A 13,468-nucleotide genomic window follows, 5' to 3' on the forward strand; every position below is an offset into this window, starting at 1 on the left:
TGCCTTCGTCTTCGCAGCAGAATAAGTCACCGCCTCCTCGTTTTTGACCTGCTTCACACAACATTTACATAAGTCAGATCGTTACAAAGATTTTGATGTTGAGTTCAGTTTTTTTATTCAGTTTTTAAACAACTCACTGATTGAAATCAGAGGAGTTGAAGATAAATATATGCTTTGTAATACATCCTATTATATAGCGCTGCAAAGAAAATTTAAGATAAGATCATAATTATTGTAGGAAAAAACTGACAAACTTACCTTTTACTTCAGAGTTTTTTGATTGGAGTGGTCAATTGTGGCGTAGATGATATTCTCCTCTGGCTCGTTCTGATTAGAAACACAGTGGTTTAGATTGCATAAATATCAATACACAGAACTCCGCTCTTGGGTGAGAACTTTGACATCATAAATTCCATTTTAGGTCAACAAAAATACTTTCAGAAACTACAATATGTTGCATTTCTAACAATTATCAGTTTGTGCATTTTCTCTTTACCCTTTTTCTGTTAAAAAAAACTTTGGGGAATCTATAAAGGTGAAAATTCAATATGAAAGGATCAATGTGAACATAACCATAACCCTCATTTGTCTTTCTGACAGGTCAATGGGTCACTGTCTCCTGGTGGATCTTAATAGGTTAATTTAACTTTAATCTTAATTTGGCTGTACTTTAACAAGTATGATCAGATTATTGCAGTTCAATAATCTGCCACATAGGGCAGCACGGTGGCACGGTGGTTAGCACTGCTGCCACACAGCAAGAAGGTCCTGAGTTCAATTCCACCATCAGGCCGGGGTCTTTCTGTGTGGAGTTTGCATGTTCTCCCCATGTTTGCGTGGGTTCTCTCCGGGTACTCCGGCTTCCTCCCACCGTCCAAAGACATGCAACTTGTGGGGATAGGTTAATTGGATAATCCAAATTGCCACTAGGTGTGAATGTGAATGTGAGTGTGAATGGTTGTCTGTCCCTGTGTGTTAGCCCTGCGACAGACCGGCGACCTGTCCAGGGTGTACCCTGCCTCTCGCCCTATGACAGCTGGGATAGGCTCCAGCACCCCCTGCGACCCTGAAAAGGAGAAGTGGAAGCAGATGGATGGATGGATAGTTATGAGGAGAATCCTGGAAGCATGGTAAGGTGTTGTAAACTAATTCAGAAAATAAATCAATGTCAAAAAACAAGAATTAGAGGTGGGCAAATGCCATTTAATCTTAGGAGATTTCTAGAGTATAGCACTTTTTTTTTCTCTAAGTACAATTTTTTCCAAAAATTTGGAGTTTATCCTCAAAATGGTCCATCATATTTTTAAATGCAGATTAATCAGATTAATGTTGATATCTATCTAATATAGATATTACCTAACTAGCTAATATCTACTATATGTTAATTGTAAATTTGATATTTCAAAGCCATAACGTAAAGATTTATCAAGGTAGCAATGTTACCTCACAGCAAGAAGATCCAGGGGAATTATTATGAATTACTTTGTTCAAGTGATGACAAATATTAAAGCTTAAGAATCATAACTTGGCTTTATTGAGTACCGCTGTACTTTTCAGTGCTTTTATTCTACCAACAGCTACTTAATGGGAAACACCTATACGTTAAGCAAGGCAGCCCTAGCAGAAACTAATAGACAGCATATGTGGACCCATTTGAAAACAAGATGTTACACTATAGTCTATAGGTTTAGCCACTAATAATAAACTAATAATTAAATGCAATCATAAATAAACCTGTAGAGCCGGAAAAGGGAGATTTTCTTTTTCATTTTCACCAAGTGTTTAATTGTTGGGGTCTCTGTGTATTTCTAAATGGAAATTATTCAGACATTACAAAAGAAAAAGAACCTAATGATGAAATCAGTATTGCATTAAAGCTTATGTTCATTGGGCCGCCTACAGTCTTCTATAAAAGGTTGGTGAAGACATTTGTCGCTGGATTTCTGTAAACAAGCTTTACATCAGAAAAGGTGATGCCATTTCCTATTTCTTATGAATTAAAAGGCAGAATTTCAGAGGAAGTTATGTAGTTACTATTGCCCAATTACCATTTAAATAACACAAGATCCTAAATTTAGTCATAACATTTTAATTCCTTAATTTGGTATCTTTTGTGTAGATGTTGTTACGAAATCAGTTTCACCCCAGTTCTTTTATTCCTCGGGCATCCAGAGACGGCACCGGACTCAGTAGTCATTTTCACAAAAACCTTTATTAATCTTTATTCATCTTCATTTAAGCATGCACTTCTAGAAGAGGAGATGTGCAAGGCCAGTGTCCCTCTGCAAATCTTCCCTCCTTTGTCTGTGAAACATAGCTTTGTAGAAGCGACCCTATCATAAAACCCCCATGGTGTGCTGCAAACTTGTGTCTGTGTGTGTATACACGAACACGTGAGTGCCTGTGTGTGCACATACCCGTGTGTCCATGTGAGTGCACGTGAGTGAGTGTGCATGTAGGTGTGGGTGTGTCGTAACAGCCAAAGCACTGTGTGTGTGACTTCCTGCCGGTCATAAAAGTAATCTCCTCACCCAAGCTAAACCAAATTCCTTTAGACAACATACAAAACAGAGTTAACAGATTACAAACACTGAGACCCCCACTCTGCATCCACTGGGCCATTGGCCCCTTGTTGTCTTACAGTTACAGATAAGCGTGTGGAGAGTCTCCTGCAAACCTACTTCTAAGTTTATAACAATTATGAGTTTTTATTAAAGGTACAAGCATCAGCAATCCCCAACTGTAGCTTCCTGTCTCCTTTTATGACAGGCAGACCCCCAGTGTCCATAAATTCCTGTCCCTCAACAATTACACACTCTCAGGCCTACAGCTAAGCCAAACTAAAACACACAGACAAATCCTTCCCTGTTCCTCTCATCTACTGCTGGACCCTCTTATCTAAGCAAATTTAACACATTATATTCTAATAATTATTTTCTTGTACTCACAATGTGCAATGCTGCTACATTTTATTCAGCAAGAAGAACTGAAACTGCAGTGAACAAAAGCCCATATCCTTATCATTGTGACAGTCCAAAGGCAGGTAACAATACCGGGGTGAATGACTGGATAATTTACCACAGATGGGGAAGAAATGTGGGGGATTATTAAAATGGAAATTCTTATATAGTGAAGCAAGGTCAGGTTTATTTGTCTTAGATGGGTGGGCAAAACCAAAAATCCAAGTCAGAAATAACAGGGATTGAGCGTGGTTATTATCTTTATCTGCTAACCCAGGCTCTCAGGCCCTCAGGCTCTGCTCTCATACAAAAGAGCATTTCATCATTTCATTTTCTGACCAGGTGAGTGCAACTCAGTCCTAGTTCAGGGATTAGCTGAGAAGTATGATTATTACATTAGAGACAAACAATCTCTAATTTAACTCTGACACAAATAGTAAAGTGCTCATATTGACACAAAGATGTCGTTTGGTGTCCAAAGCTTACTTTGAAATAAGAACACGTGATATAAATTTCAAATTTTTTGAGTTTTTTTTTCATTCACTCTTATGTCTTCAAGTGGCTTTTTGCATCCTGAAAAGGCAGAGAGCACAGCAATTAGATTCAAATGTCAGATTGTTTATCAGTGCTCTATCAGGATCTAAATCGTCTCATCTCTGTCTCTGAGGACAAAAACAGTGATTGCAGTCATTAGGATCACTGCTCCAATGCGAAGAGTCCACATGATGTAGCTCACAGGAAACTGATCTGTGTACTCTATGAAAAACAGTACAAAAAAATGTCATGCTTTTGTAACTTTATTATTAAAATCTGGTCAAATTAATGTTTGAACATTTGGAAACTACAGTAAATTACTTCTACAAATAAAACCAAAGCTTTATTTATTGAAGTGCATAATTCAGATTATTTTGAAATTCATTTAAGCTTCTTATCATACCTATAGGTGTGTAGTGAGCTTCTATCTTCACACTGTTGTTCTTGATATACTGGCAGGTGTATGTTTTGTTGTGGGCCCTCTGAGGTTTCACAGTCAAAAGAGAAACACACATCGGTCCAATGTCCCTCGCACCACTGCCGAGCAGCACAGTTCCTGTTTCGTTCAACCAGACGATGCTGTTCTCGCCACACAATTGGGAGTCAGAGTATTTGAAGAGAGTGCACGTTAATGTGATGTATCCATCCCAGTTTTGCGTCTGAGATGCTGCAACTGAGAGAAAACAGGTGATAAAAGAAATCTAAAACTCTGTAACAGGTCCTCAGAACTTTTCCCACATTTCAAACAAATTTCACTGGATTCACTGGTGAGATTTCCCTTTTAATCTGTTGTTTCAGAGGTCGGCATGAATCTGAAACCTTTTAAATTCCCAAACTAAAACTGTTATATGATGTTTGGTCAAATCTTCGCCTCTTTCACAGTTTGTTAGTCTGCAGTTACTGCTTGCTGAATGTTCTGTGTACGCAGTTAATTTATTAAGACAAAAATGTAGTGAACATAACTGTAGTGTTTGGGAGGAGAGTCAAAGTGAAGAAAAGGATATGAGATTTGCCCAAGCTCAGAATCATTACAGTCTAAGCACTCACTGTTCAAAATATGCAGACCCACAATTGTATCCTGGGCTGTAGTGTTCCCAGACCAACACCAGTAAAGGCCAGCATCTTCAGCAACAATGTTCCTGATGCCCAGGGAGCAGTTACTGTACAGACTCAGTCTGGCTGCTTGAGCTGAGTTCTCCATAATAGCGCCATTCCAAACCATTTCTATTGTCTCAGAGTTATCTCTGTTATAAAACCACGTAATGATGGAGCATGATGAGTTCAATGAGGATGTGTTATCACAGGGGAGAAAGACATCATTTCCCAGTGTGTAATAAACATCGATGTAGGTTTCACTGATGCATGCTGCAAAGAAATAAATATGTTTATTCTACTTTCTTTTTTCTTTGAATCCATGTATTTACCTATCAATCAATACCAAGAAACAGGAAACTTAAATGTTCATTTTTTTGCCCACAGCCTATAAGACTAATAGGAACCTCTCATACTCATGCTAATTTGAACTTTCTTTTTTTTTTTTCATAATCATTTCTGTGATGTAGGTTACGTTCCTTCACTTATTTTTCTGACTTTTACTTGAAGGCTTAAGTTAGGGTGGCATGATATTGTGATCATCAGCAATTGCTACATTTCAAATGATGTTATATTGCTAAATTATTTTCAGCCCCTGAAAATAAGGGGACCATGTATATAAAATCTGTATGATGTTGGTATATCTCATAGCAAGAAAGTCCTGGGTTTGAATCCGCTGGCCAGCTCAGGTATTTCTCTGTAGAATTTAAGAATTACAGCCATTTATAAATATGGTCCCCTTATTTTGAGTTAGTGAAAATAATTGAGCAAAGTAACATAATTTGAAATATAGCACTTGTTTTTAACATTTAAAAATTCTTTGCAGTCAATGGCTGTCTGAAGTCTAAAGCCCATGGACATCAACAAATGCAGTTTTTCCTCCTTTGAGATCCTCTGCTAGTCCAGCCTTCAGTTGCTGTTTGTTTGTGGGTCTCTCTGCATTCAGCTTTGTTTTTAATAATGGAAAAATATGCTCTGTTGGGTTGAGATCAGATGCCTGACTTGGCAAATGAATAACGCTACTGTGGCAGGATGTGGTTTGCAGCTCAGCTGCAGGGGAGGGGTGGAGTAGTGCATTCAATGGACAGTGCCAGGGAAGGCCTGCTGGCGCAGTTGATTTTCATCATCCTAACCACACCTTCCCTATTTCTAGTAGTTGCTGGGGCCTAGAGGAAGAGGCCCCAGAAACTGCCGGGGTTCTGGTAACGAGTGTTACAGTGGTGCCCAACTTCCAGGTGTGATATGTCAAACCCACAGGTACCGCAGCCAGTTCAGGTGGCCCAGATGATGGGCAGATGCAGGCAGTTGTGAATGGGAGGCAGCTAGAGGACCTGTAGGTCAAGACTGGGCGTGGACACTTCCACCAGGAGTGCCCATTCATGGAAGCCAGCCATGTGTTTGGTGTTGCTGAAGTCCCAACAGACTCCCTGGCTCAGGAGGCACGTACAGGGATCCAGTAAGGTCCCAAGGGGGTACACGCCAGGCTATTGTTGACACGGGCTGTACACAGACCCTTGTCTAACAAACGCTGGTTCAGCCAGGGAGGTTGGAGGCTGAGTTGGTGGAAGTTAGATGTGTGACATACCCAAATATCCCATAGTGCCACTGCAAATTAAACATAAGGGCAAGACGCTAGAGGAAAGACTGTGCATCCCTTAATTTTGGGGACAGACTGGCCAGGGTTTAATAACCTGCTGGGGCAGTGTGCGGGGATGCATGGCCTTTAACAGTATGTAGCAGCTGTGCTGCACCTAGCAGTGACACGGGCTCGTCCGGGAGAGGAGACAGCAAGGCCCTGCTCGCCCCAGGAGATTTCCTACTAGAACAATTTCATGATAACACCCTGCACTCAGCCTTTGACCAATGGATAAAAATTGATGGTCACATGGTACACCCTGATGCAGCGCTGACCTACCAGCATTTTGTACTGATCAGCGATAGACTTCATAGAGTGAGTCATGACATTCCCAGTTGTTGGTTTCTAAAAGCCGCCAGAAAATGATATCGCCGTCGGCTCTAAAACTCCATGGCAAGGCATATGGGATATGAAAAAACTCAGGTGGACTGGCATCTCTACTGCACGTTTTACCATAATTTTGGGTTGGTGCGATTAATGTACATAAGTTTAAGGATATAATGGTTTCATCTGTTGAAAGTTTTTTTTCTGAACTGTGCATGCCCTTGAAGTTTTTACCAGCTCTCTGACAGGTTTCTGTTTTTCTGCCTAATGATGTCCTCCATCACTTCCATTCTTCTATTTGGGCCTCATATTTAGAAATCCAGTGGAAAGCAACAGTTTGTGTCACGGCTCAACGGCACGAGGGAACAGGGATGGACACAGGCGCAGAAACCAACCCGGAAGCGAGGTGACAGAAAACAAATGATTTATTTCCGCCCACAGGTAAACAAAGGTGAAACACAAAGCGACGCCACCACACTAGTGGTGCGTAGGACTCGTCGGTGATAATGAGGGCGACCTAGACACCTCTAGGAGACGGCTGAGCAGCGGGGACAGCGGGGAGGTAGAAACAGGACTAGGTAGGGGCCGGGGGCACTGGAACAAGAGGAGATCACGATCAGAGGGATCCAGCAGACAACCAATAATCCTCCGCAGTTGAATTGAATTGCCTTACTTGGTTTCAGATGGAGGGGACAGGTGGAGCGGAAAACCCGGAAGCGGTCGAGGCGTGGGGAGGCAGGCAGGTGAGCGGTGGGCCGGCAGGCCACGTTGTGTAAGCAGCTGGCGGCCCAGGTCCAGGAGGACGGGAGTGAGGGGAACAAGATCTCCACTCCGGGTGCTATCGCTGAGGACAAGAAAAGACAGGTCAGTCATCACACGGCGTTAAGACAAGGTTTAGAGTAATCTGTAATCAGCTAACCCCAGATAAGGCAGCGTGATGTATCCCGAGATAACAGGACTGGGACATCTAAAAAAGGTGTGAAACAATCGCCTTCAAAAGGTTATCAATTGACTTCAACCAAAATTAGGACCACACGGTGCGGCAAGAGTTAATAGTTATTAGTCTCAACACCCAAGGATAATTAGAAGAGCATGACTGATATGATGGAACTGAGATTTTGTTACACTTAACTTTTGCAAAACACAAATAGAACTAAATTGAAACTAAGGATTTTCAGAAAATAAAAATTAGACTAAACTAGCAAAGAATTGGTAAAAACTAATTACAACTGGCAAAAAATTGAAAATCTGGAGTCGAAACTAAATAAAAGATAAAACCTAATGAAAATGGCGAAACGTTTAAAACTCTGGTGCAGAGATTGGCAAATCTGACCAGGAACGTTATAAAATTGATTGTCAGAACAGTCAGCGTTAAAGCCACTTTTGACAGTCCATACTAGGATGGCATTGGACATCTTGGGGGTGGAAAGGGGTTGGTGTGACCAAGGTGTGGTTTGGCTTGTCGTATGTATATTTGAGATCATATGGCTCTGGATGGACCAGTTACCAGGGCATGGAAGGAGGACAGACTCATTAAAGGAGGAGAAGGCATTTCCTGGGATTGGAGATCCTCTGGGTGAGTGGTTGATTAAAAGCATGCATAAAATAGAAGTTATCTGTTGTTATTGATTGGTAATAGATTGATAATTGGCCACATTTACAGCTGTATTGACTTGTTGTGGACGTAGTCGGCTTCAGGTTTAAACACTCTCATTAACAGGTTGAAAATAGTGATATTAAAGGAAGAGTATGCAGCGCCACCCTGTCAGACGCCAGTGATGGTGGAGCTCACTGATGAATCAGGTGAGCTGGATTCATGGCTGATTCAAAACTAAGATCCCCCTGCTGTGGTCAGTAAGGGGAGAAAAGGGGGAAATAAAATCAAGAATTAGAGAGGCATTTATAAACGTTTAGGTGTCAAGTGAAACGGGACAAAAGGGGGTGTTATACTGTTATTTTCAATGTCAGCATTATTATTGTATGAGAATCATGCAACAAGCATTGCATCGATGATCATTTATTGAAGCTTTTGACCTTGTACTAACATCTGTGTTCCTGTGATTGTTATAACCTCTGATGAATCTTCCATTTACAGGTGTTAGGATAATGATATAATTTTTCATTGCAGGTGTAACCATGATCATTTTTATACATATTGCAACTTGTTGCTCATTGTAGAGTTGTGCTCAAGTTAATAAGGGTTAAAAGCTACAGTCAGCGCGAATGTCTGACTGATCTATTGAGGGGAAAGGCTTCGAGCATAGAAGGCCGCACGCGCTTACAAAACACTGATATCATGTTATTCTTTGTGGTCTTTTTTTAAATTATGTCTTTAAGGTTAGTTTAAATAGTGGCAGTTAATTAAACGAGATTTATTAAAATATTAAATACCTGAGTCAGAACGTTACACGCGGATCACCTTAAGAGTCTGGGAAACTTTGTAGCTGCCTAACTTTTTTGAATGTTCTAGCTCCGTTGATTTGACACATTGGAATGTGTCAAAAAAGGGGGGGAAGGTTGAGCTTTAACATCAAACAAGGATTATTTGAACATTTTATAACTTCATTTGTGTCTTTAATAATTTAGGAATGGTAAAGCTTAAGCTAATAGCGGTCCGAGAAGACGGACCTTTTAGAGAATCAGTGAAAAAGCATGAACTATCACTTTCATGTTTAATCATTACTCATTGAAATGAACTGAATAGCGTTTTGAAGATTTGTTAACTTTTTGTCTTTTGTTAAAAACAGGGGTTTCAATAATTTTCAGACACACCTTGCAAATGTGCTTATAACGAGTTGGCACTCGGCCTTTTGAAGGTCAGAAGCTTCGTTCGGCGTGACTGTCCGGACTGATAAAGTGTAAGAAATGCCTTGAGTGCGGAGGGCTAAATGCAAACACTGCTTACACACACATAAGATATGATTAGAATAAGTCCCTGGGACATTCTGAATGTTTTAGACCAATTCTGAATCACTAGAAGGTCAGTAGATAATAACATTAGATTATTAGGGTTAGGAAGAGAGGTGTTTTGGTTTTCTGTCTCTTACAGAGAAAGGAACAGACACCAGACGAGGTCACAGAGATGCGAGGATCCTCCGTAGCAGAGTCAGACACAGTGACTGCCGAGACATCAACTGGGTCCAAGGGTCATGGCGTTTGGGCTCCAGCTAGTCACCACAAAAGGATGGATCCTATAAACACAGCAATAACCATGAAGGGGTTGGCGGAAATCCAGGAACACCAGACCAACGAAGTTCGAGAGGCTTTTGGGCAAAAAGGGGACACCTTCCTGTTCCTTTTTCTGGAGAATACACAGATCGTTGTTTGAAATCGGAGCAGAATAATCCCCTGATCTGTGTTACAACTGAAAGGTTGTCTAACCCCTAAGGCGGAAGAATTAAGAGCAGAGGATCACCCATCTGGACGACACTGGTAGCTGCAGCAATAAAATAAAGGTTAAGAGCTCTTCGGACAGAGGTTCTAGTCTACGTCTGAATGGTATCAGGGAACACCAAATAAAGCTGTGGGAGAACAGGGGAGTGTCATCTGGACCTGCTATCCTTGTAGTAATAGTTTGTCTTGCACCTGACTTGCGCAAACACAGAGGTCATCTTACATATGGTTTGCCCCTCAGGGGGACAAAGGACCTCAGGAGTGAGAAGAGATGAACCCGGCCACACTGGGCTACAGGGTGTTTGTGAGGTCATTATTCTAATGACCTCATCAGGGGGAATTGTAAAATTATGATATTATTTTATGCCATGTTATACCCCTAATTAAAGATTGTGAATTATTATGTAGTTTTAGTTTGCATTATTCTCCTGAATTAGAAGAAGCTGATAACTATTGCATTAGTTAAACTGATTTGCATTACATTAAATTGCTGACTTGTTGTGAATGAATGATATTGTTTTATGATGCATTATATTGCTGAGTTATAAGAAATACTGTTCGCAGAAGGTTATTGTCTAATTTGTCTGAGTAGAAGAGAACAGAGTGTGCTGGAGTTTTCTGCCCCATTTCAGCAGGAGCAGATAAACAGGGAGCCAAGGTCGTAGCTTAGGCGCTGTGTGAGAGAGAGCATGTGAATGTTTAGGCTTTTTATGATAAGGTGGAGGCACCAGAGGTTATAAAAGTTTGAGCAATGCTCCACCATTTTGAGATTTTGAGGCTGTCTGCATCAGTGTCCATCTCCCACGTGTGTGATCATTAAATCATCGTTTGACTCAACCCGGCCGGACCAGTGTTGTTATTGTGGTTTTTTCTCTTGTCTCCATCCCCAATATTTTGAACCTTAACAGATGCTCCACTGAACTAACATGGGAATAGGAGATACTCAGGCGATGAGTGGTTGAGAGCGCAGGTCTGATATACCGCTGGCACGATTGCTCACAGGTGGTCAGCCAGGGAGGGGCAACCGGACTCCGCCTAAAGGAGGAGGAGCCGCTGTCTGAGACCTGCAGGTGCCCAACCAGACCATGACACCTTGAATCAAATTAATATATATTATCTGTTTTATTCGTCATGAGATACAAAAGAAAGAAAAAAAGTCTCCCCCGGCCATGAAACCACTTGCCAGTCAATTGTACAATTGCCTCTACAAAGCCTCTGAAAGTGTAAAACAGCTATGATTTCTGAACAGTTAATGCACAATTTTTATAAGATGCCTTTAAATTAAAGCCAAAAGTCAGCATTGCAATCACATCTTGACTGTTTGAATTAAAATCCACTGGTACTGATGTACAGAGGCAAAACTACAAAAATCTTATCTGTCCATAAAGTTCTTAACTCTACATCGTCCCTATCAAGACCTGTGAAAAGATCAGTGTTTTTCTAGTAGCTTCTATCCTGTCATTTGCACCTCTCAGCCAACTGAAGATGTAAACATTATTCTAACACTGATATGCAGATTTCATTCTATAATTAATAATTAATAAACAATAGAAAAAACAGTAATAAACAAGAGAAATATGCTGTATATTCAACTAGAATGAACACTTAATTGATTGCTATGTGCATAGCAGAATCTACAGTAGCCCTGCTTTGTGTGAAGCGCTGGATCATAACCTTTTCAGTTTTCTGTTGCGGTTAAAGTCAATGGAATTGATCAAATTAAGGTCCAAAATCTAAGAATACAAAGATGTTGTCATTTTGTGTTGGCAATTGATGATAATTTTCCTCATGGCTACAACAATTTAAATGTTCATATTTCATAGCAACATAGTCAAGCACAAAAGTAAGAAAAGAAAATCTGAGTAATTACCTTCAAACTGAAGCATAAAAATCAGGATTGTTAAAAGTGAAGAAATGTGTTGTTGCATCTCTCTCTGCAGGCTCAAATTAGGCTCTCTGGCACAGAAGAACAGAAGTGATAACATTTCCTGTTCCTGGTTTCAGAGAAAAACTTGTGAAATAGTCCCATTCGTCACCCAATGTATCTGCAGTTTGACAGGGTATGTATGAATCTGAATGTGGGTCACAGTCCCTGGCATTGGGCACTTTTTTGTTTGATTTTACTGCTGTTCTTGTGCTCTACATTCATTTATTTTTTTATTGTTTGAGATTTGAATTCCCATTTTGATTTTGTTATTTTTGTAAGAGTAATTTCTAATGATACTGTTGAGTCTTTGTCTGTTTTACTGTCCATGTGTTACTCTTCCTGCTCTCTGCCTCATCTTTCTCTGTTCTGTAAAATTAGCTTTGTGTCTCTTTCTTGGTAATGATAACTGGACTTGCTCTCATACTGCTTTTTACTACAAACCACCAAGGGTGATTGTGGCTCAAGAGTTGGGTGTTCGGCTTATGATCGGAAGGTTGCTGGTTCGAGCCCCGGCTCGGACAGTCTCGGTTGTTGTGTCCTTGGGCAAGACACTTCACCTACCGCCTACTAGTGATGGCCAGAGGGGCTGATGGCGCGATATGGCAGCCTCGCCTCTGTCAGTCTGCCCCAGGGCAGCTGGACAACTGTAGCCTGCCTTCAATGTGAGAGTGAATGAATAGTGGTATTGTAAAGCGCTTTGAGGGGTCCTGAAAAGCGCTATATAAATGCAATCTATTATTATTAATTCAAATAGGCCTTCAAGCACTTTTTCTAGCAGTCACACACACTCATGGCTACATCCAGGACAATTAGGAGATCAAACCTAGTCAAGAGCAGATGGAACCTGGGACTGAACTACTAATCTTAGAGATCTCTAATTGTTAGAGAACAGGTTCTACTGCCTGAAATCAACAGGTATGTGTGGCGGCGGTGTGATCGCTAGCTAAGCTGCAGGGGAGGACTGGGGCAGTTAGGCTCAAGTGGGTGGTGCCAAGGAGGCTGGAGGGACAGGTGGCGATGATTTGCCTAACAAGGTTTCTCCCTTTTTATATAGTGAAGCTAGAGGGAGGGGTGTTCGCAGATGACTAACTCAAAAGTTGGTGAACAGTGTGCCAAAACATAAAGCCACATGTGTGGTGCTTCAATAAACACTCCTCAAGTGAACAGCATCACAGTCTGTCGGGTCAATCTTTACAGTATGATGTCATTACCTACTGACCAATCAGTTATCTCGAAAAAAAATGTGACCATTCCTGTGAGTACTAGAGTTTGGGGTGGGGGGTTGATGGTATTATAATATCTTTTGTAGCTATTTTATGTATTCACACAGGGATATGATAGTTTATTAAATAAATTAAAAAATAATCTGTGAATGCTAAAAAAAAATGAGGGCTCATCTCCTGCACTAACATCCTGAGATAACATCATCAGAGCAAACTTATATTAAATTGGCTCAACCAAAAAAGCACCCAACACTGGACACACTTAGACAAAGCTACCTCTAAATGCAGAGCATGCCGATGGTAAAAGTGGGATAGCAACCTCCTTATTCATGGGGATCAAAGAAATGTGATTCAGAAGGAGGTACATTTTTGGATTATT

General features: G+C 40.8%; 1 long non-coding RNA gene across 1 annotated transcript; it reads right to left on the minus strand.

The window, feature by feature from the left end:
- Positions 1-2,018: 2,018 nt before the first annotated feature.
- On the minus strand, positions 2,019-12,317 carry LOC143412682 (uncharacterized). The gene is made up of 3 exons (XR_013093208.1): positions 11,810-12,317; positions 3,898-4,167; positions 2,019-3,716 (listed from the first exon to the last, which is right to left on the minus strand). It is a non-coding gene; the product is annotated as an uncharacterized LOC143412682 (long non-coding RNA).
- Positions 12,318-13,468: the final 1,151 nt, after the last annotated feature.

This window comes from Maylandia zebra, linkage group LG15 (assembly GCF_041146795.1).
Source record: "Maylandia zebra isolate NMK-2024a linkage group LG15, Mzebra_GT3a, whole genome shotgun sequence".
NCBI lineage: Eukaryota > Metazoa > Chordata > Actinopteri > Cichliformes > Cichlidae > Maylandia > Maylandia zebra.